Raw genomic sequence first — 23,322 nt, forward strand, 5'->3', positions numbered from 1 at the left:
AAGAGTGCCAGTCATATGAAAGGCCTTCCGTACACAGCATCACATACACATGCACAAGAAGCAGGAATGCTCTGATCTACAAACTCTTGGCTGTGGAAACAAACTTTCTAAAATCACTTTTATATGTAATGTTTTATTTTTACATTTCAGCCCAGACTAAGCTCTGTCAGCTTGCCTTTTTCCAGCAAACTCTTTAGATGCTCAGCTGAATTAATTATCACAGCTGACCTCAGGTTCTTAATTTTCACTAATTACTAATACTGGCAATTTCCCTCTGACGCCAGGATAGGCCTTGCTTGAGGAATGACTAAATAAGACCCTCAGGGTATAGTGCTCCATATGTTTTAGGAGAGGGGTTTTTTTTTGTGTTGTTTGAGTGAGAATGTGGGAGAGGGTTTTAGAAAACTTTCTAGCTCAGCTTTCTTGGGTTACTTTTTCCATGAAAGGTAACAGATGCTCACTGTGACGTGAACGTTATTTCCATGCTTACAGAGAAGAAATAAGGACCAGTGTGATCCAGACTTAAAGGTTAGTTTATTTCAAATTATTTTGTGACGTCAATAGGCAATGATATATATAGCAAAATATTTTTCCTCCTTACCACAGGGCCTTTAAAAGTGTATCTGTGTTGACTTAGTTGCCATAGCAGTGACTAACATGGATATATATACGTATGCACGTGCATATATGTGAGGAGGGATTCCCCAGCCCTGGGGTTGATTGTGTTGGCTTCTGTGGTTGTATTTCCTTTTCCTTCCCCTTCTAGAGGTGCTCAAAGACAGCTTGTGAAGCATCCTGGAGTTGGGAAATCAATCTTTTCAGTCAACCATCTTGAAGCGTGGGCCTTATTGTGTTTTGCAGGGCACTGTTTATTTAGTGCCTATCTCCTAAAACAGGTAGCAACGTGTGGGCAGAGCAAAGCTCCCACATTACTCCCTCAGTGCCAGGATGATTCGTGTGCAAGCAGATGATGGAGATTTGCAAGGTGGTGGGACTCCACAAATAAATTAGGAGGCTATTCGTAGTAAATGCGCTGTTTACTATTTAGATGGTTTCATGTGTGCTCAGATTGTGCTGAAAGGCCTTTGACATATTTAGTTTATCCTTACCTTAGAATAGATTTTATCTCTGTGCTCATGTTTCAAACTGTTTCTTCCTTTCAGCAGCCTACTAACGTATTTCAGAGACCTTCCTGTCTGTGGTGTCTGTTAGGGTCATTCCCTGCATTTTCTCTGCCCTGAGCTCTGCACCCTGTAAATAGCAGGAGTGTGATCCAGGCCTGGAATGGCCCCTGAGTTCAGGCCTTGGGAAACGAAACACTTGCAGAGGGTTTCTTGGTCTCTTTTTGGTGGAGCTCAGTAGTCACCTAAATCTGAGCCCCAGTGAGTGGAGGCACACTGGGTGGTTTGGGAGCAGGGGTGAAGCTGCCTAACTCCTCTGTGCTGCAGTCCTGTCTCCAGTGTCACCCTCCTGATGTCTCTCCCACCCCTTCTCCTCTCCTGCAGTCAGACAGCAGCAAAATCTGAGCAGGTAGCTGCAGAGAGGGAGTGAATGTGGCTTCCTTTACTCTCTGAATATCTTTTGCTTCTCAAGTGACGACAAACCTCAGGGCAGTCCTGGATGTGATGTGGATGTAAGCTCCCTCCTCGTGGCTTTTGGGGGCTGGCAGGAGTAAAAGGGGTAGGAAAGGTTAATCACTATCTGAGAACAAATGGGTGAACATCTTCAAAACTACTAGCAAGTCTCATATATTTGTTGGAGCTGCAGTCAAACTGGACTTGGCCATGTGCTGAAGGAAGAGCACTTATACGTAACACCATCCCAAAGAGCAGAAAGAGGGGAATCTGAGAACTTGAACCAACCTATGTTTTCTGTGTTTAAACTCTTGCGTTCTTAATGCATCTTTTCCCCCAGTGCTTTTCTTATTGTGGCTTTTTCACTTTACCTATCCAAACCTATGCTTCTACATCTCTGCAGCCAGCCAAAATTCAGCTTTTCCAGTTTTGCTTGTGTGTGTTGTTACCAGCAAGTAAGATGCTGGAATTAGAATTTGGCTGGTCATTGTGTTGATGACAAATGAAAGGGAAGCAAATGCAGCTTGCTTGTCTGCAGCTACAGTGGTTCAGCAGGGCTGGCAGTAGTAAAGACATGTCATTTGTTGACAAAATACATGAAGCCAAGCTCTGAGAAGGAGCTGAAATAGATGGTATCTAGTGCTATCGTCCGCCTGTTCCATCTGCACCTTCAGAAATCCTAGCTGGTTGTGCTGGCTTAAGCTGGAGGAGTTGGAATGGTGCATAGCTCCTGCTTGGTAAGATCAAGAGGGATGATCCTAGAGGGGCTGTGAGCACTTCAGGGGCAGCACAGAGAAAATCACAATGTCCCACTTGCAGAGGTGATATGCATGTGCTCGTGTATTTTGTCTTTGCCAACATAGCATGTGTGTCCATGCGCTTGGTCTTTATACATATTTACATATAATGTAAATATGTATACATATATTTATATATACATGTGTATGTTGATATACATGCATGGAAGCATCATGTAAAGGAGTGAAGGTAGCATGTGCCAGCATGCAGGTCAGCTAAGTGGTGCTCTCTGAGTTTTAATCCCACCCCCACCAGTTCGCTTCAGGCTGATCTCACTGATACTGTTTAATGTCTTTCCTTTTGTGCCACTGCTCTGTTGAGACTGAAAGGTCTTCATGCAGGGACTGTCACATCGTGTTTGCATGCCCAATGCACTGTATGGGAGGCCTTGTCTCTAGCTAGGACTTCTGTAATACCAGAGATAAGCGCAGCTACCGAGCAAGCTGCTGCCTTAAGGCATCTTGAGGAACAGCTCCCAGAGAGATTTTGAGGCAGAAGGAGGACTTGTTCTCTTAGTGGTGTGGTGGCTCCTGGAGTTAAGGATCCTTGGTGCAAAACAGTAAAGAAAAAGGTATCACTACTTTGTTGCAAAAGTCCTGCCTCTAGCAGGGCAAAGATGTAGCCCAATAAAAATGATGCTAGTGTCTTACCCAGACTCTCTCTTGATGCTTTGGGCTACACTGCTCAGTTAAGAAAGCATCCCATAAGTGCATGCAACACAGTACCACTTGCAAAAGGATGCATGCATGTCAGGCTGTAGGAACCAAGGAATTTCCAGAAAGCTCAGCAGTCCTCCAAGCCCTTGACTTACAGCATGTATCAAATCCTCATAATTATGGTGGTAGCAAGAATAGTAAGAGGCAAACCTTGGACCATAAAGCTGGCATCCTAAATAGCCAAGAGGCGCAGGATGGCAAAGAAAGTCCAGCCATGGAGGGGAGATGTGACTTTTTAAGGTTGGACATTGGGGTGGCAGGGTAGCCAAGAACAGTGGCCTGGGAGTCAAGCCACTATCTTAGCAACATGACCACATTCCCTGCAGTAATAAGAGTCATACTGAACCTTTGCCAAGAGCCAGCTTGGCTCTACTCTGAATGGTCACCATTTCTGGAATAAACCCATTCTTTTTAAGTTCTAGAGGTAGTAAAAGCAGTAATAATGGGGAACCAACAGTATTGTTGGTTTTCTTCATTGCCCCAAACCTACCAGGAGGCAGAAAATCTTCACCTCTGTTTGTAGCTTTCAAAACAAATGTCCTTCTAAATCTGCTGCTGCATCTCCTTTGAAGCATCCCAAGTAATGGATGCTTCTACAAGACTTCTGAGCTTTGCTTATTATAGACACCACGGTGGGGAGGCAGGACCATAACAAATCTGGCTTCTCACCAATTTTAAAGGTTGCTCTGGTACGTCAAAGTGCTTTGGTATGGAATGTAGTCCTCATCCATTCATACATCTGATTTTAATTATATGATTTACTGATAATACACAGCAACAACCTCACCCTTTAAAATAAAGTGTCTGACCCTCAGCTACTTTCTGCACAAACAGATTGGTGTGCAGTTTATGGATGTTAGGGACACTGGTCCAGGGTCTAAACAACAGAGCCCATTTAATTTCAAGAGCTGAATCTCCACAAAATGTTCACAGCAAAGCCCCAAACTAGGTGCAATAAACCTAACACCAGCCAAGTTCGCAAACCCAGGCTGAATTGCAGGAAAGCCCTGGGCCAGGTTTGGAAGAAGCCCTGGGCCAGGTTTCCAGTTAGCTTTGAAGCCACATTTTTAAAGAGGCTCCTGATCACGATTTTGATCTTCCCACAGGCTATGCTTCAAGCTATTTCCACCAGCCAGGATTTGAGATCAGGGCTGCCAAATCCCAGACCTCCTTGGGGCAGAGCAGCAGCAATGTCCAGAGGCAGGTTACAGCTGTGCCTAACTCCTGGTCCTGAGCAGGAGCAGTGCCCTAGGGAAGGTGCTTTCAGCCCAGCCGGCAGCACAGGCAGGGCTGAGTGGCAGGCAGCTTCCCCTATAGATTGCAGCTGTTTCGTTTTCATCGGGTTTCAGCACTTGGCGTTTTGGGCTGAATTTCACTCCAAGTATTCAAATCCAAGAGGCCCACAGGCCTTGTGGACATGCAAAACCACCAATGTAATGAAAATTGGTTTAAAATTGATTTACTTCAAAAAAATAAAAAATAAAAAATTCAAGCCACCATGTGGAAACATTTAGAAGAGTCAGTTACGAAGTTTAGCTAAATGGAAGTAAATGCCTTTGAATGTGTCCGTACAGAGCACTGCACTGGAGAAAGTCGATCTATTTACTGTGAATTTTAATTAAACCAGTTGAGCTCTGGTTTAATAACCAGCAGGGAGTAAAGTTGCCCAAATCACTGATCGCCCTGCTTAGACTCCCAGGTGTGGACAGAGTCTCCCAGTCACCTATGTAAACTTTCCCAGACACTTAACTTTTTCTTTTTGGGGGGAAGGTGTGTGTGGGAAATTTGTGTTCTCATCCAGATCCTTAAAGATGCTTATTAAAATGTCTAAGCACCACTGATTTCAAAGAGGTTCTAATGCCTTTGAGGATCTTGGCTCGCAGACTTCATTCCTATTAACCTGACAGGAGGTTTCTGTTCTTGGTCAGCTGAATAACTTGGAGCTGTAGGATCCTAAATTATTTAAATCCAGTAGCGATTTATGATATCTTTTAGGTTTCAAGGCTATGGAGTACTGTAACTGAAACACATATGGTAGGGAGATGCTCCATAACCCCTAACTCTTCAGTCTCTCGTGGGCTTGTGGAAATCATCTCTATGCACAGTAGTGCTTGCTTGATGCCAAACCTCTTTGGTTAACACAGCCCATCAGGTTGTGTGATTGCCCTTATTTTGGGTTGTTTCTGTGTCACCTGGGCGACCTCCCATTGAGCAAAAACCTTTTGCTAGTCCTTGCACTAGGTTTCAATGGGGCAAAGAATTGTCTTCGAGTTTCCAGGTAGCTCTGTCCTGACAGTAGTGTGGAAGAGTTTTGTAGCTGATGTTGCTGAGCTCTCACAGTAGCATCAGTGATCTTTGTCCCACGGTTATTTCATTCCTTTTTTTTTTATTGGTCTCTGGGGTTGTTTTTTTGTTTTTTTGGTTTTTTTTTTGTTGTGTTTTTTGGTGTTTGTTTGGGTTTTGCTTGCTGGTGGTGTTCCACAAACCCTACCTGTAGTGCCATGAGTGCAGGATGCCTCTGCTGCCTATCTTTCCCTTGCACATCTACATGCGTGCGCAGCTGTGCATATAAACACAGCAGCCTCAAAAGTGATGTGATCAAAAGGTTTCAGAAGAGCTCTGCATGTTATGAAATGTTTTTGAGGCTCAAAGCCCAAAGGGGGAACTCCATCATGAATTCCTCATGTAAAACTGATCTGGGGAAAGGAATTAAAATGGGACAGAGCCTCTTGCTTTTTCTCCCCCCTCCTCCATGGCCCCTTTCAGAAAATTAGGGGCCCCTCTCTGAGGAGAAACTGTTGAAAATTGCACACTGCTTTCCCTTCCCCTTCCTCCTGAACATAGCCAGAACAGCAATATACATTTCTGAGGTTTGGCAGCAGCATCTGAAAGCATGAATTTTTGCAAGAGAAGGACTGGCTGATGGGGTCCTAAGTGCATGTGGGCTTGGGGGATGCTTGGAGAAGGGAAGGGAAGGCACCTGTACCCTCTCTTCCTGCCACTGCTATTAGAGACCTTGTTCCCATTGTTTCCACGTTTATTCCCGGGGTTGTGATTATCAGTGATCACATTTATTCCCTGTGTTGTATCATCAGCCGCTGGAACAAGACCCATCAGCTGAGATTTGTGTCTGAACCTTGGTTTCATAACAAAAGCAGAGACAGTTGCTCTTGCGACAGACCTCTTTTGGACTGAAAAAAACATGTATGACCCATGTGCGGTCCATGCAGTCAAGAAATACAATGTTAGCTAAGCTAGTCCGGAGCTAGCGATGATACTGTTATGTGAAGTTTTCCTCCTGTGTAACATCACTGCCTTCCTTCTCCCGGACTTGTCTCTGTCCACCTCTTGCCTGACATGGCACCAGCCCCCTTAGCTTGCTGAAAGCCCCCTTGGTCAGCTTTGGTTCTTGTTACTGTGATATCCAGACAGCTATCTTGCACCACAGCACGCACGCATGTTTTTAGGACCATGATGAAGTCTAATGATGTTGTCTCTTACAACTCAGAGAAAGAAATTTCCATTTCATTTCAGAATTATCACGGAAATATTTGAAACGCTTGTGGGATGGGAAGGGAAAGTTTTGGTGCCCAATGAATCTGAAACTCAAAGTATTTTCATGGCTCACAAGCTGAAAAGCCTTTCCTGCATTTCTTCCTCTGCACCTTTCTTTTCTGTAAAAGGAGAAGGAAGAAGAAAAAAAAAGAGGACAAAAAAAGGTATTCTTTCCCCTCCTGGAAAAGGGTTGCAAAATGTCAACCTGTAAATGAAATTTTGTCCAAGCATTTTGCTAGAGCTAAATCAAACCTGATATTTCCTTAGAAAGAAACCTTTATTTAACAAAAAATCCAGACTAATTCCCATTATGTTTGTGCCCATAAATGAACATTTTTATATCTTTTTTTTGCCCATGTTTGAACAGCAGCTGGGATGTGGTGGTTCCAGGGCACACCTGAAGCCTCTGAGTGCTGCAGCAGTGTGTGTGATGTGCCTCAGTGTTAGCTTACAAATACTTCCTCATTGTCTAATACAGGGCATAAACACATACATTTAGCTTGTTGCCTTCCTCAGCTTGGGATGCAAGGAGGCATTCATTATCCAGCAAGTGACTGCCCTGTGGTTAAACTTCCTCTACAAGCCCATGGCAGCAGTGTAGATGTAGATGGAACTATTCCTGCTGCCCCCGAAGTTCAAACACCCATTAGAGGGGCTGCAGCCATCAGCGTGGGAGAGAAGGGCTGCTGTTATTCATGTTTTTACATGGCTGGGTTCCACTTTGGCAGACGGGAGAGACTGCAGTCTGAAAGCCGTGGGCTGATAAGTGGTTTTTGAGAGATAAGATATGAAAGACTCTGTAATTCTGGATGTGAGTGTTGAGTAGTTTATATGTGTAAGTCCAGATGTTCAGTAGAAGGAACTGTTCCAACCCTTCAGCTGCATATGTCTCTTTGCACGTGTATGGTCTGGTGCGCTCGTGGCACTGGCCAAGCAATGGTCCCTGGGTGCAGTGAATGGGGCACTGTTTCCTGTGGGATTCAGGCAGCTGGGGGGTTAATATTCAGGCAGTGCTCTATTTCCATTTTGCTTTGACACAGCCATATTTCACCCAGAGGATGAGAGTGCTTTCTGATTATGGAAGCCGCATCCAAACATACAGCCCAAACTGGCAGGACAGGGGAAGCCCCAGAGCATCTGCACCCTGAAGGCACTGCAACTCAGGCACATTTCTTGGTCACAGGGGCTGCCTGCTTTGCTAATCCCATGGGACACTAGTTTATTACTGGCCTACTAAATGCTGGTGGTGGTGTGGATATCTAAGGCATCCAGAGCACAGAGAGGCTCAGTTATAGCCTCCCTGCTTTCTCCCTCAACTCCCACATGAGTAACGAGCAAGGTGGAAAGTAGCTCTCCATTTACATGATAGAGCTAAGGTGACAGTGGTCACTGCAAGGCAGAAAGAGGGCTTGTCCCTGCCTCTAGTGTCAGAATCTGGGAGCACAGTTCCAGGTATTTGAGTATATAATTTTCTTACCAGCAAAGCTGCACGTGTACACCTATTCTAGAAAGTGCTTTTCTTGCAGAGGGCAGGCTTGTGTCCAGAACAGCTGCACCAGTTAACTGCTCTTAAACATGAATCATCACCGAAGGAGAGCTGTGCCTAACTAGAAGTGTATCTTATCAGCAGCCTATGTCTCAAACATGCAGTCACAGGGTAAGAGCTGTTTTAGTAAGAGGCAGATTCAGGGCTGGGTTCCCAGCATCTGTCAATTGAGGGTAGCTTCACTAAAATGGATGTAGCTGTATTGATTTAAATAGGGTGGGAATTTAGCCCTGGATGTTGTGCAAGTACGTGAACTGTCAATGGCCAGGATTTTTCCAAGGAGACACACAATTTTTTATTGTGGGCAAGATCATTGCAGACAGAGAAATAGATAAGCAGTTGGATTTTTCTTTGGGCTGTGATTTTTGGGGGTAGATGTGTTAGTTCATCTAACATAAGCTTGTTTGGTTGGTGTTTGAAAATAAACAGGTAAACATCTGTACTTTTCAGCCTTTTCCGAACCAACCTTTCCATAATTTATGTGTGTGTCTCTAAAAGCAAGTTGTATGTGGGACTCTTGGATATTTTGATCGGTAAGCATCACCAGGATTTTCAGGTGTGCCCAAGAGCAGGTTGTTACAGACCTAAGAGTGAGGTGGTAGAGACCCCTTTCAAGTCTGCAGGGTGGGTTGTCCCCCAAGAAGGCCTTTTAGAGCCTCGCCTGCCACTTGTGCATGCATAACTTCTTGACTGCCTTCCTCCCTGGCAGGATGATGACCCCAGCATGGGGGTACACCAGGCAGTGGGTGGTAATAGCCTCTTGAGCATCCACTGTTCAAACCAGTGCAGTTTGTGTGCTGGAGACTCACGTATCATGTAGTAGCTAATATTTGCTAGTGGGAGTGCCCTGCTGAGAACCAAGAGAGGCATGGTAGGTTCATGTGGGAAACAGATTTTGTTTGCAAAGAGCTAAGACAGGAGCAAAGGTGGGGAAAAGGCTGTTAGGCACAGGAATGACCGGGTGGTTGGCAGCATGACCAGCTCATGGTGCTGTGTCAGTGTGCCCCTACTCTGCCGGTACTCTATCTGCCTCCCCAGATCCTCCTCACCCACCGCAGTCTTTCAGACAGCAGCAGCAGCTTCTGCTGGCTGCAGCCACAGAGAAGCACTACCACAGTGTTCTTCTGTTCCACATTACAGCCTGGGATTCACCTCTTGCCATTAGCACACATTCCTTGCTCTGATTCACAGTGGCATCTCTCTCTGCTTCTTATTCATTACCCAAACATCTTGGCGAGCAGGGGCCTGTTAGTGGCTTTGGCCACTTGGCACAAACAGCAGATTCTTATGGTAAACCCAGAGACACTTTATGGAGGTGTAATATCTTGGTTTTGGTTACCATTGCATTTTTGTAGTGCAGAGGCCAAAAACACATCAAAGAAGTGAGTCTGGCAGCGAGCACCAACCCTAAATTCATTACACTCCAATTAGGCCGTTAAGAAGAGATAAAAGAAGCAGCAAAACTGTATGTCTTCCTCAACTGCTGTTTGCTGAGGTTCCTTCTCTCTTTTGTGGCCTGGGTCCCTGGGTATCTCAGTCCACCAGCATCAGCAGTGTTGTGTGCTTGGGGACAGCTGATGCATCCTTTTCATCAGAGCCCTGATTGGATCAAAGGGGTTTAGCCAGTCCCTGTGGAAGAGCAAAGGGGTTTATTTTTGTGCATCTCCCTTTGTAACTAACCACTTTTCCACCATTTCACCTCCTTGATCTGGTCCCCTTCTCTCTGCAGTTGTGGGTTAAAGAGCAAAAGTATTTCTGACATGTGGATTCTGGTGTGCAGGGATGACCTCTGTGACAGTGCCAAGGCTGGAGAAAGGCACCTTAGAGCCCCTTTCCTCCTCCTTGAGGAGAGAGTAAGGTACAAAAAAAGGACTGATTTCTCCCTTGGATGACTTAAGGTAGGACAAGTATCTCAGGTGGGACAAGAGCATGCTGGTCAGCTCTTTTGTTCTTGCTGAACAGCAGATAGAAGGGAGAAGAGCGAGATAACTTACTGGTTGTTTTTGGCTGTGCCTAAGGTTCCATGATGGCTTGGGATCCAAATGTATAGACTCCTCCCTCATGCCCTGATCTTTGGTGTTCAGGGAAAGGAGACCTGGTGGGAACAGGCACCAGAATGTGCTCTGGACGGCTGGGGGCATTTCCCGACCATTTGTTCTCTCTCTGGCTCTCTGACGGCCTGCAAGATCACCCTATCTAGGAAATAACTTCCCTCCCTCACCCCATTATAATTTTGTCTTTGAAGGTTTCACCTTTTTAGTCGTTTGAGAAACTTGTCTCTCAGGGTTTCCCCTTCCACATTCACACAGATGATTGATAAAAAGACTTCCAGAAGAAATTTGGTTTTGGCTGAAAATTGCATTCAAAACTTTTCCATGTGGAGGAAGACAAAAAGATTGCTACAGGAAGTTTTCAGCTCTTCTGCCAGGAGCTGCAGTTCTTTGTAACTACTTAGGTGACCCATCAGCTGGCAGAATGGATTCTTATATTCTCTGCTCAATCCATGTGACTGTTTTCCAGCTAACAGGCAACCAGTGCTCCAAGAAAGTGTTGTCAACTGGGTTACAGCAATGTCAGGAACTAAGGACAACCCTTTATTGGTAAGGCTTTTTGAAATCAATGCCTCATATGGTGATTATCAGAAGCTTCCTGATGGGTCTTGGGTGCAGCATGTGCCTTCAGGTTGTCATGCCCGCTGTTGGGGAGCAGAGTACCAGGGCGTCTCCTGCCCTGCCAACAGCAGCCAGAGTTTTAGCCTCAGCAGTGCAATTATTAAGCAGGTGGAAGCCTTGTTGTTTCCCGTTTGCAATGTCTATGCTAGAATATTTCATTAATGAAATCACTGATGTTTATTACCTCCTAAGTGATCTCTTTCTCCAGCAATCTCTGAGGGTTATTACCACAAAGACTTGCACAACAGATGTTAAAAGCCATCAGTTTAAATCAACATATACTTTTACTAAAAACAAAATTGAATGGTTGTTTTTTCTAATCCCTGCATTCCAGTCACTAAAGCTGAGATAATCTTCTGGAGAAGCTAATGGATATTGTTAATAGCTGGATTGAATTTATAAAGAGCTGTGAGAGAGCAAACAGGAGAGCAGAGGCAACCTTCAGCAGCAATGAAGGCAATCTGTTGTGCTTTGCTAGCAGTTTTATTTGCACCAGCCATTTCGGCCATTCAAGATGATGCACAAGATGAAGTTGGATATTTCTAATTATTCCCTGCATTTTTCTTCTGATTTAAGATCCCAGGTTTAAAGGGTTCAGCAACTATAATATTATGAGTGTGTATTTGTTGTCAGTCACCTTTTCATTCATTGCGGTTTGCTGCAGAAATCTAGACAGGCTATTGTCTCTGGTCAGTTTATTGCAATGTGATACTTTCGTAAAGGTGACTAAGGATCTGACATGTCCAGACAAAACCTATTTGGTTTTCCCCACTCATGAATGGATCCAGGTCCAAGCAAGAATGCATAGCCTAGGTTCAAGTCTCTCTAATGTACCAATGACTGCTGAGGATGAAAGAGTTACTTAATTACATGAGTGATGCAAGGATCAGGTGAAAAAGTTTGCATCCTGATTGTATTGAGTGAGTGCTGCAGTTGGTGTGGTCCTTAATGAGCTCTAAGAAAATAGTGATACCTCACCAAATTGAAACAATTCCACTTCACAGTGCCACTGGTCAGATATAGTCCATGCTAACGTGACACAAGATAAGGAGGGCAACATAAATGATGGTCCTGGTGTGGACTTGCTTTCCAATTTCCACCAAAAGCAGGTTTCCAGTTCAGGCTTATTTATATATATGATTTTCTCAGAACGTCTCCTGTGTGTGGACATGTTTCCAGCTGATCTAAACTCAGAAATCAATTCTAGCATGTAGACTTTAGTGGAAAATTGTGTAATAAAACACGTCTTGTGACATTTCATCAGGTACTAGAGAAGGACTTTCTCCAAGAGACTATTTCCCTGATGCGGTTTTTTTTTTTTCCCCCTCACTTTGGGTAATTTTGTTTTAAGACCTGCTGTGAGTCATGGACATCGTAGTGGATTAGGAATGGTGCCTTTGGCATGTTTCAGAGTACTTGGTTTGGAAATAACCGTTATGGTTTCTGCAAACAGCATAAACTGAAGATATGCAGTGCGCTCATTCCTAGAGCTTCAGAGTGCCCCAGGGGATGGCAGGACTGGCAAATATGCCTCCATGATTTCAAAACAGGGAGGAGGCAATCTAAAAACAGGGTGCTCCCGCCCCAATATCCATCTGTAATCATCTCCCTCTCTGGCTGCCTACCATTTGCAATAGGTATCCAGTCTGCCTCTAAAGGACATCCCTCAATGTCTTCACCTTTCTTGGGTGAAATAGTGAGTGGGAACCCCTGTTTTCCTCTTTTCTTTGTTTTCTTCCCCTTCCCCCTTCTCTGTTTCTTAGCACTGCAGAGCCTGATGTCACTCTTTCGACAGATATGCAGGAGGTTCTCACTGGGATTTTCCTCCCTGGGATAACGCACAGTGTTTACTGTCTGTTGCCTTTCCGGTGGTCTCCCAGCCTCCAGCAATGGGAGTCATGAGGTCCTTTTTACCCCCCCATCCCATGGTCTGCGGTATCTGTTGTTTTCCAAGCGCTGGAATCTTTGTCCCCGTTACGTAGCCCCAAACCTGACCTTGTCGGAGACCACACACGGGTGTCTCTGGATGAGAGGGGAATGTATGGAATGTTTTTCAATGAGCAGTTTATGAAATTCCTTTCCTATATGTTTCGGAAATTCTTTAAGTTAAAGAGCACAAACATTTCTCCAAGGAAACTAGAGTTCGCAGCAGCTCAAATACAGGCACTTGTTTTTAAAACATTCTCTATTAAGAAAGGGGAAAATAAAGGAGGGGGTGGGGAAAATGAAAAGACGAGATGTAAACAAGGAAGCCTAAATCCCTGCTCAGTATATTCACAGGCAGGCATAACAGCACAGTGGGGCTGCACAGCTCCAAGGCCTGGCAGCAGGCTGTGTACTCTTCCCAGGGTTGCCAGCCAGCAAAAGTGATAGGTAGCTGTATTGACCCTGTGTCTCTCATAGGGTGCAAGGGTTGAGACTCAAAAAGCTTCATCCTGAAGCACTGAACCAGGGGTCTGAGCCCCCTCTTAGAAAACATGGGGAAAGATAGGAAACGGAAAGGCAAATACTGATTGTGGAGGTGCCTGAGACAGGCAAAAGGGGATGCTGAGGGCAAAGGGATGTCTTATATCAAAAAATCTCTCATAAAGAGAAAGCATATGGCTTTTGTGTCTGTTTTCTCTCTGACAGTGCTTTATGTGTTCACACATTGAAAATAACGAGATCAGGTATTTAAACAAAACTTGGCAGAGGAAACTAGGTCCAAGAACATAATTTTTAAATGTGGCTGAAGCGCTGGGAGAGGAAGAGGGAGGGCTCCAGACTGTGCACCCTCTGTGGCACAGAGCTGAGTCCTCTCGGCAAGCCGGAGAGGAAAACCAGTTCTGCCTGGGTGTGTGCTACAAGCACTGAGCTATTGTATGATAAGGTGGTACCACCTCTTCCTCTATTTGTGTTTTGAAAGAAAGTGGAGCTGCTGTTGTGTGTTTGAAGGGCCCGTGTTGGTGGGCACAATCTAGGGGAACCTGGGAAGGTCTGGCTGGAGGTGAAGAGGGGAGGTGGGCATGGAACTGCCTGTCAAAGCGGAGGTGGTTTGGGGCATGCTCCAAAGCAGAATTATTAATTTTGAAACTCTTAGGTTTCCAGGGACTGAGGACCTTTGTCTGGGACTCGCATACCTCAGTCCCACTTTAAGCGCCTAGGTCCTTCTTTGGATCTGGGCCTAATCTGCTAATTCAGATCCAGCTTGCATGCGTCAGAACTGTAAGCCAATATAGAGCTGGCAGGAAACGGCTTTCCTATCCTGTGAACACTTTCAGGATTTTTTTTTTATTTCTTTTTAACCAAACCTGGGTTTAAAACTTGGGCCAACAGCCAGAATTCTGAAGAATTTTGCAAAATGAAAACCCAAGTTCTGAATCCTTTTCCTCTAACATCAGCTAAAACATTTGATTTCAATATTGACTTCTTCTTTGTGTTTTACTCTTTTATTACCAGTGGTTTAATTTTAAAAACAAAAGTGGAATTTAAAACTGGAGGCAGTTGGTTGAACTCTTTCCCCCCATCAGAAGTCGTGGGTTTGATGGATTGGCATATTCTGATCTGAAAAGCACTTCATCAAGAAACAACCGTAGGCCGATGAACTACAGCTGTTGGCATCTGATGGCAGTGGTCTGTTAAATAAGTATGTCAGTGTAGCAGGACAGATGAAAAACACAGCAGCTGGCACACACTGGCTGTCTCAGCAGAGACACCACCACCTCATAGGCACAGGAGATGATAATTCTTCTTCTGAAACATGGTTTCTTACCTCCTGGTTGAGGAACATGTGCTATGACTTGTAGTAGCAGGGTACAAAAAGTGGTGTCAGAGAAGATCTGGATCTGGGACCTTTCACTGCTGCAGACCATTTGAGCAATAGATCCAAAACAGTATCTTTTAACAGTTTGCAGTATGGCTAAGACTTCTCCCACTCTATACAATTATTCATTTGAATTGTCTTTTTTTGTGCTGTCTTTTATGTTGCCCTCTATGCCTAGCAGTAGTTCTTCCCTCCTCTGGTTCTGATCCAAAGATCATTGGCATCAACCAAAGTCATTCCACCAGCTTCACTGGGTTTTGGAGCAAATCTGCATGCTAAACAACCCCTATCTCATCTTTCAAGTACTTCCTGCAAAATACGCTTCTTTCACAAAGCTCTTAAGCACAGCTGATCCCGTGTAACATTTGTATTGCTTTGAGATAGACTTTCAGCCAGTGAACTGTATATGGGTCAATTAAAGGATAAACAGGATTCACTGATCTGTTTTGCTTGGTGTTTGCTCTAGAAGACCATGCAAGCAAAAAAATACATTGTTTATTAGTACTGAGGATGAGTTTAAAAGTGTGATAAGTACCATTTAGAAACAGGTTTTGTGTCATAACTCTTTCCCTGTCATATAATATTCTTGAAGTGATTTGTAGTATGTTTCCACATAGCTACGAGTTTTGGAAACAGAGTGTGGAAATGTAATGAAAATGTGTGGGTGTGAAGTGGCTCACTTCAGTGTCTTCTTGATTCCAGTGGCCAATAAAAAAGACACATCTAGCAATGTAAAAAGCCCTCTGGGCAGAGAAAGCCCGAGAGGTGTCAGATCTATATTCTTCCATCATCGCAAGTGTCATCTTTCCTTGGAAGATTGGATTGCTGTTGACTGGTCATACAGCTACTCTTATCTGTCCCTGTGTGACAGACACTGTGTAAATAGACCCATGCAGGATGTGCTGAGAGAATTTCCCACCATCCCTTTCCATTATTCTCCACTCTTGTCCATTCTTCATCCCACAGACTCATGCTATCTGTGCCATTTTTGTTCCCTCTCCTCTTCTTTGTCCCTCCCATTTCCATGATGAATGCTAGTACTACACTGACATTCACTGACCCAGAGCTACTTTTTGAGTAGCACAGGTGATATGCAAGCACAAAATAATAGCCAGCCCTTTCCCTAAAAAGATTAGAAAGGGGGAGAAGATGCACTGGATTCAGATAGGTGCTAGCCCAGGACTGAATGCAAGTTGAATGAAGAGAGAGACCAAAACCAGTAATATGGTCACCCTCTCTCCTTATCACAAGAGCTAAACTGCATAATCCTTCTTTCTTCTCAGTCCCCTTGTTTTAATGTTACCCAAGCAATGGTTCACCCTTACTGTGGTATGTAGAAATACGAATCTAACAGATCCTTACCTCTGGGGCCAACACCTTGCACCTTCATGGTGTGTTGAGCATATATGTGAATCTGATATTCCTGCCTTGAGTAGCTTGTGATCTTGTCAGATTGAGCCACATACACTGGGGTGGGAAGCAGGGCAGTCTCCGAGAGCATGAAAGAGCAGGCAGCTGTTGGCAGTATTATGAATGGTTAGGGTTAATTGTGCCTTCAATCAAAATTGTAGGGATCTGTTGAGGAGGAGGAGGTGACCAAGGGAAGCTGTGGAGAAAAATGTTTATTTGGAGTTACTGCAAGAAATGGGGCTGTTAGGAGGACATGTAGGAGTGACAGGAGGCTATGAAGAGGGTAAGGAATCTGACCAAGTTTACAGAAGTAATGGAAGGGGCAGAGAACAGAGACTGACAACATCTGGGACCCTGGTGTGATTAAGTCTTAAGACCAAAGCAGAACATCCTGGAACTATTGAAATAAAGTACTGCAAATGATCTAACTAGAGTGGTTTCAAAAATGTTTGGAGATTAAGCAATTCTCTCTACTGGGGAAAAAAAAAAAGCCAAAAAAAAACAGAGATATTGAAAAAGAAAAAATTCTCTGATCTCAGAGGATAACATAATTTTTTTAAGGTGAAAGAAGTCTTTGCTGTCACTGAGATCCCACTATCCTGAAGTCAAACCTGTGGACATTTCAAGAATGAAAATTTCAATGCAGGAAATGCATTGAAAAATCTCTGTTCATACTTGCCTCTTCTCCCCTGACTAACTTGCTTCCAGATCCAGACCACTGTATCCTGAGTGCAGCCTATGTCGTTAGAGTGGGGTTTTTGCTGTACAGTGAAGTTGCGAACATGGAGACAGTTTTCCAACTGAAAAAAGAACAAACAATGAGGCCCTCAGCCTATCTAAGAGAAGTGAACACAACTTCACTTTTAAAGCCATCTGTCAAACAGCTGGCTTCAGAAGAAAAAATTACCAAGCAGGAGTGTGGAGGAACTCAGGGTTGTTGGGTTTTTTCCTTCTTCATTTCATCTGGCTAGGATTAAGTATTATGTTTTTATCTTCTAAATGCATCAAAATGCCACCATAGGACTGTATGACTTCATATGCAAATAAAAAAAAAAAAGAAAAAAACAAGACGAGAGTTACTAGTGCTCGATTAAAACTTCAGCTGGGTTGAGCTCGGGGCTGAAGCAGAGGTGAGAGGAGCACAGCATTGACTCCTAGGCAGGAGGGAGAAGCCATCAACTTTCTCTACTTGTTGGGGAAAGATGTAAAACTTTGGGTTATTCCAGATGTGCAAGGGTAAATTTAGAGAAGAGTCAGAGAATAGGGAAGGTAAATTTCACTGGCTGATTCAAGGCTGGTGTATTACAAAATCAGGGGAATCAGAGCTAGAAAAGAAAATGTGTTGTATTAAGTCATCTTATCCAGTCCCTGCAACCAACCAGTGTATGCTTCTTCCCATGGGCTTTCCAGACAAGATTAACCCTTATTGAATAATGAATGATCATTGCTGAAGTACAAAATGAAACTGGCTTCTGGATGTGGACCCATTTCCTCCCCATCCCTTTCCAGCTCTACCCCCAAAAAAGGCATCTTTTCCTCCTTCCGATTCACATCTCCTCTGTCTTTCACACCCTGCTGTGATCCCCAGACAGATATCTTCTTCCAACTCAAAAAGCAGGTCAAGAAATACCAGTATCAGGAAAGACAAAGATTTAGGAGGAGACCTCAAAGGTGGGTGGTCAGAGAAGCTCTTAATCCCTCAGGAGAGATGTTTCTTTCTTTTCCTGCTCCAAAGAAACCTCCTTCCTTCCCCCCTACCTGCCTTTGCAAACACTCAGCAAAGATGATGATTTACCAGTTGTTATCTAACTTGGAGCTGTTGATTTCCTGAGGATGAAGGCCCAGTGTACAATATGACAATAAGGTCTTACATTTAACTGCAAAGTCCCTTGACACTGCAGCATTCCAGCACAGCAGGCTGGAAAATGTGTTGCAGCTCCATATAAATTGAAGGGGGGGGAAGAAAAAAAAATGGGGGGGGTGGGGGGTGGAGGAGAAGCATAATGAATTAAATATGGAAATGAATAATATATTCAAGGACAGGCATCTCCTCTGCGTCAACTTGGTATTCAATTCCATTTATTTTATGTTGTCCCCGCATGATCAACACGCAGAGTTGCACAGATTTATGTGGAGTGAACGTGGCACTGTTTTGTTGAGATTATCTGAAAAAGGCTGGAAGCTCATCCACGAACGAAGTGAATAGGAAGGGCTTGTAGGGCTTGGGGGGCTTAAAAAGCAGCCTACGAACAGAGGGAAGTGTGTGAAACTGGCATTTGTTACTGGTTTAACTGTAAGGACATGCCAACTGCCATTGAAATTAAATTTAGCCTTTAGGTTTTTCCTGACCATTGGCTCAAACAAAGGACAGTTTCCATCCATCAGAGCTGCTTCTGCAGGCAGACATTATTTTAGTGTTTATGAGGATGTCTAAGACTACAAAATGAAGTTGAGCATCCCAGGAGGGTTTTTCAAGAGACTGGGGAGCTACTTCAGTGCAGAAGACTAGGTCTGGAGTGACGGAGCTGTCCACCCTCACTTTCCAGAAGTGACTTCTACTGCTTTGATATAAAGAGGTACAGCTTGGGGTTTTTTCCTAATATCCTATAATTTCTAATGTAGGCTTCTATTCCTTGGCTCTCTAGGTAAGAATAGACTGTGTGCCTCTATATTTTTCTCCTGGAGTGTAGATCAATTGCAGATTTTTTTTGTAGGAGCTGCAGTGAATATTTTATGAAGTATATTGAACCAAGAATGGGTTACCTTAAGTTGATGAATTACTGTATATCAGCTGCTCTGCAGTAATTGTCCAAACACATGCTTTTAAACTTAAGTGAAACTTAAAACATTCTCTTAAGTACTCCTATGTACTCATATGTGTCAAAGTGCTAAAATGTCCATTGGCATCTGAAAAACTCCAAATGGCTTGTGATTTCATTACATCTCTAATATTAAACTACCTGCACAGCAAGGAAATCATATCCTGCTTCAGAGTTTCATTTGTCTAACATCAGCCTGAATTCTTTCTGAATCCTTTTAGGTCTCTGGCTGAAAGACTTGAAAGGTTGGTAAGGTGTCTTTTGCATGCAAAAGTACACACATATAAAAATATCAAGTCACTTTTTGACTAATCACAGTAGATTAAAGTTGTATACTCATTGCATTGCAAGACTTGTTTTCTCTTGCAAGATCATTTTTTGCGGCTTTAGCGTGAACTCTGAGATCCTTCCTGAATTGGGAATGCCAAGACTGAAGATATAATTCTTCCAATGAGTTTAACAGTGGCCAACCCATGGACAAAACCACTTCCCTTTTCGTATGTGATAATCCCTTTTTAATACACCTAAGTATCACAGTAGTCATCAAACTCTGCACCAAAATCTCATGCTGAGGTAGTTAATTTTTATGTTCTTTATGTAGAGCTTTGCAGGACAGAGGTCTGCCCACCTGTAGGGGCTTGGCTTCAGCCCTTCTAATTTCAGCCAGATTTCCACCAACCCCTAACCCCCAGAGTGCCATTTTTTCTCCATTGACTGTAGAGGAAGGCTAGACCAGCTAGGCTCTTAGTTTGTATGTCTCTGTATGGGTGGGGTTGAATTTCAGCCTTTATTGTCAGGTGTGATATGTTTCACTTTCCTCTAGTAAAATGCACATATTGAATTGTGATAACTTAAGCAGGTAATTCTTGTAACCCCCTAACTAAGCCTGCTTTCTTCTTTACTATCTCCGCAATTTTTATACTTTCTGCAAATCCCACTACCACAGATTTTGTATTATCTAGATTATTGCTGAAAATTCTAACCTTATTGGACTAACCAGTTTTCTAAAGCATCTTGCTAATTATGGTCCCATTCATTATATTGCTTCCCCGTTAATAACTATGTGTTGAAAGTTGTCCTTGAAACACGTTGGTAAGTCTAATACATGCCTTATAATTTCTACACAGTACAAAGTATTTGTTTCTTAACTAAGATCTCATGAGATATCAAATTATATGCCTTGGAGAAAACCAAACATAGTCTGCTAGTGCCTTTGCCTTTATCAACATAGGCCTTTGTCCAAAGAAAGGTAACAGCCTGTGCTTCTCCTAAGTACCAAAGAAATTTCACATCTCTGTAGGTCTGTTTCTAACAGAAGCTGAATTTACTGGCAACTGGAGCTTAGCAAAAGTCCCATCACAAACCTCAAATTCACTGCCTTTATTCCCATCAAGAGATGTCGGCATTCATGTCCTGTTGTTGTTGGCCAACATCTCCATAGTTGTCCATATCTTGCATTTCAAAGAGCGTGATCCTTTCTTTGAGGAGGTATCAGATTTCCTTGAAATCAAAGACTCTTTCCCTCTCAAGTTCTTGAAAACTTCAGCCTACGCTTCAGATACTTCTAAGGGTGATCTGCCATGTTCCCCAAATCTGAGGGATTTGCTTATTTACTTCCAGATGTTCAATATAGGATGGGTTGGCAGTGGAAAACCTGGTAGGACAGCTTGCACTGTTCTCCAACATAATGCAAAGGCAATAAAGACTTATCCATGTGTCACACTTTTCATACGTTGCTGCTCTTGGAACCCATCTTCTCGGGGTTTGCCTGTCTTGCTCTGTCATGATTAATTTCTCTTGCTAAGGGTCTTGGGGCAGGTACCTGTGATTTCAGGTTTTGTCCCATTTTTCCTCATTGTAATTGTAAAAGGCCCATAAAGTCACAGGCATCCTCTAGCACTGAATAAATAATTAACAACGCGAATTCTTTTCACTCCAAAAACTTAGTCTGCAGATTCTTAAGAGAGAGAATGGTGTCAATGCAATCGCAAAAGTGCACATCATCGCCAGATGGAAATCAATACATGGCATCACTGTAAGACTCCACATGGTAGCACTTGTCAGTAATTCTCTTCCAGTCTGTCAACGCAGTACTCCATCACGCAAACAGGAGGAGCATGCTGTGGGTTTGTATATTTGAACCTCTCTGGGGACCACTAGTATAAAAATCATTGCCACCAAAGGCTTCTTCTGCACTTAACAAAAGGAAATACGTTTTCCTTCATTCTCTTCCCAAGCTTGTAGAGGCCTGGACTCACATTGCTCAGCTATCCTCTTCTTTTGTGGACAACAGCACTGCTATCCACAAAAGCTAGTGGCAACTGTGATGCTGTGGGTTCCTACCCCCTGAAGGCTGACCTAGGACCAGACTTGTTACACTTTGGCTGCATCTAGACAAAACTTTAGTATCAAGTCTAAAAACCCAGGCACGAAAGCAATGGGTTGATGTTGCGCATACATAGGACCTCCAGGCCTTGCATGGAGCTCCCGTGCCTCGTCACTTGAAGTAACAGCAATGTGTAGTGGCCCATACAGTCACTGCAAGGGTACAAGTGCTTAGCCAGCCGCGGGCATGCAACAAGGGGGAGATGTTCTTGTGGCATGTGACAGTCCACAACTCGTTAGTCAGCCATCTTTCTTCATTCTTCTCCACTGGGAGCTCTCCACAAGGTGGCAACGTAACACCACACATTCCACCATTTCCTCTGGTAGATGTCCTCTGGTTGAAGTTTCCCTCATCCCAAGAGTGGTGGCCTTGGTTATGTGCACCCATTGCAGGCATGAATGCAGGCAAAGCCTGACTCAAATTGAAATAAATGCAGGCGGTTGGCCTGATGGTTCGCTGCCAAGTCGTCAGAGATAAAGAACAAAGACCAGCTTACATGGCTTTGCCACTAGCTGTTGACCATGGTGAAAGATGAGGCATGAGCGTATGGAGTCACCAAGCCAGAGCAGGATCGTGGTGTCTTTAAGGAAAATGGCAGACTTTTAAGAGACCAAATCTGATACCTCTGCAATACTAAATTTTGCTTTATTAAAAAAATACTCCTGCTCCAGAGTATAGGATAGCTGTTGAAGCACAAGACCACTTTGACATGAATGAGCAAGCCAAAAAATGTCTGCACTAGGTTATACCTGCTTCCCATTAATTTAAAAGCAGCCAGGAAAGATGTTAGCTGAAAATGAGATGTGATCATTGATAGATTGCTTATATCAGTTTAAATCTAGCAGCAATAACAAAAGAAGTACAAATGATGGATACATAACACTAGTTTCTTTCTACACCACAGGCTAGGATTTTGTGAATTATCCCCAGATTTCAGTACCTCCCCTCCAGCTTCTGTTCTGTCTCTTACAATAAAGATTTGCTTGCCAACTTCTTTGAACAGGGGAAGCAAGCCAAGTCAGTCCTGGAAGGGGTTGAGCTGTGTTTGTTGTGCTATGTTTTGGGAAACCCTCTTTTGAGATGTGTCAATGTACTTTGTCCCCTTTAAGTCTCTTTATCCTTGTGGGGGGTCTCTGCCCTTTAGTTGATTCCTTGAGTAACCCTCCCAGAAGATCTGGGGCAGTTCAGGATGAAAGTGGAAAGGATCCTTTAGCAGCTTCTCACCCATTCAGAGAAGGGACTCTGTCTAAAGCTGATGTTCTGCTGCAACTACAAAGTTGTGTTGTTTTCTGAAGTACCAGGTATTGATCATGGCTGGAAACAGAAGAGCAGATTAAATGGATCCAATGAACTGATCTGGTATGGCAGGCTTTAAGCTCTTTGAAGCCTACGAGGGCATTTCCATTTCCAAACCACAAATTATTTCCAGAAACTGGGAAACAAGAGGAGGGAAACAAGAGGAAAGAAACTGTGCACATGGCAAGCTTAACAGAAGAAAAATCCTTTGCAATGAAGTCATTGGACAGAAAGTAAACTGCCCACAAGCCCTTTTACCAGAAGAGTTTGGATCAAGAGTCCAATGAATAGGAGGATTATACGTAACATGTAGTATATGAACAGTCAGGGCAATAAAGAGGTGTTATCCACGGGTTGGTCTCAAAACTTCCACTGAACCCATCAGTGCATGAGTCAGTCACAGAGAAGATGGGTCTATGTGGTCCCTGTTCCAGAGCTAGGTTAGAGGAAAGGTGGAACTTTTCACAGAAAATAGTTAACGCTTTGCTTTATCAGGCTTGCTAAACTTTGCTTAACTTGTGCAATGATTCCTGGCTCTTCCATATGGCCTTCACCTTTGAGTACTATTGATTAACTAGTACCTAGTTTGCATACGATCTGAGTTCCTCTTACACCTTTCTCCTCTTTATCTAATGGAGTTGGTTATTTTAACCCTTTGACTGGGAAATTAGTGGCTGGTACCTTCTCTGAAAAGCTTTTTGCTAAGGAAGCAAGCAAGAGAGACTGAAGATCCTGGGAGTGAAAACCA

The 23,322-nt window shown here is 43.6% G+C and overlaps 1 long non-coding RNA gene across 2 annotated transcripts in view; it reads left to right on the forward strand.

Moving 5' to 3' along the window:
* The first annotated feature begins 288 nt into the window (after positions 1-288).
* Positions 289-23,322, forward strand: part of LOC136017406 (uncharacterized) — a 28,653-nt gene continuing 5,619 nt past the window's right edge. The window contains exons 1-2 of one of the 2 annotated variants that reach the window (XR_010613931.1): positions 289-325; positions 447-528. This is a non-coding gene — a long non-coding RNA (uncharacterized LOC136017406). Of the gene's footprint in view, positions 326-361; positions 529-23,322 lie in introns of those variants that run through there. The other variant, XR_010613930.1, reaches the window with a different exon arrangement.

Source organism: Lathamus discolor, chromosome 6, assembly GCF_037157495.1.
Source record: "Lathamus discolor isolate bLatDis1 chromosome 6, bLatDis1.hap1, whole genome shotgun sequence".
NCBI lineage: Eukaryota > Metazoa > Chordata > Aves > Psittaciformes > Psittacidae > Lathamus > Lathamus discolor.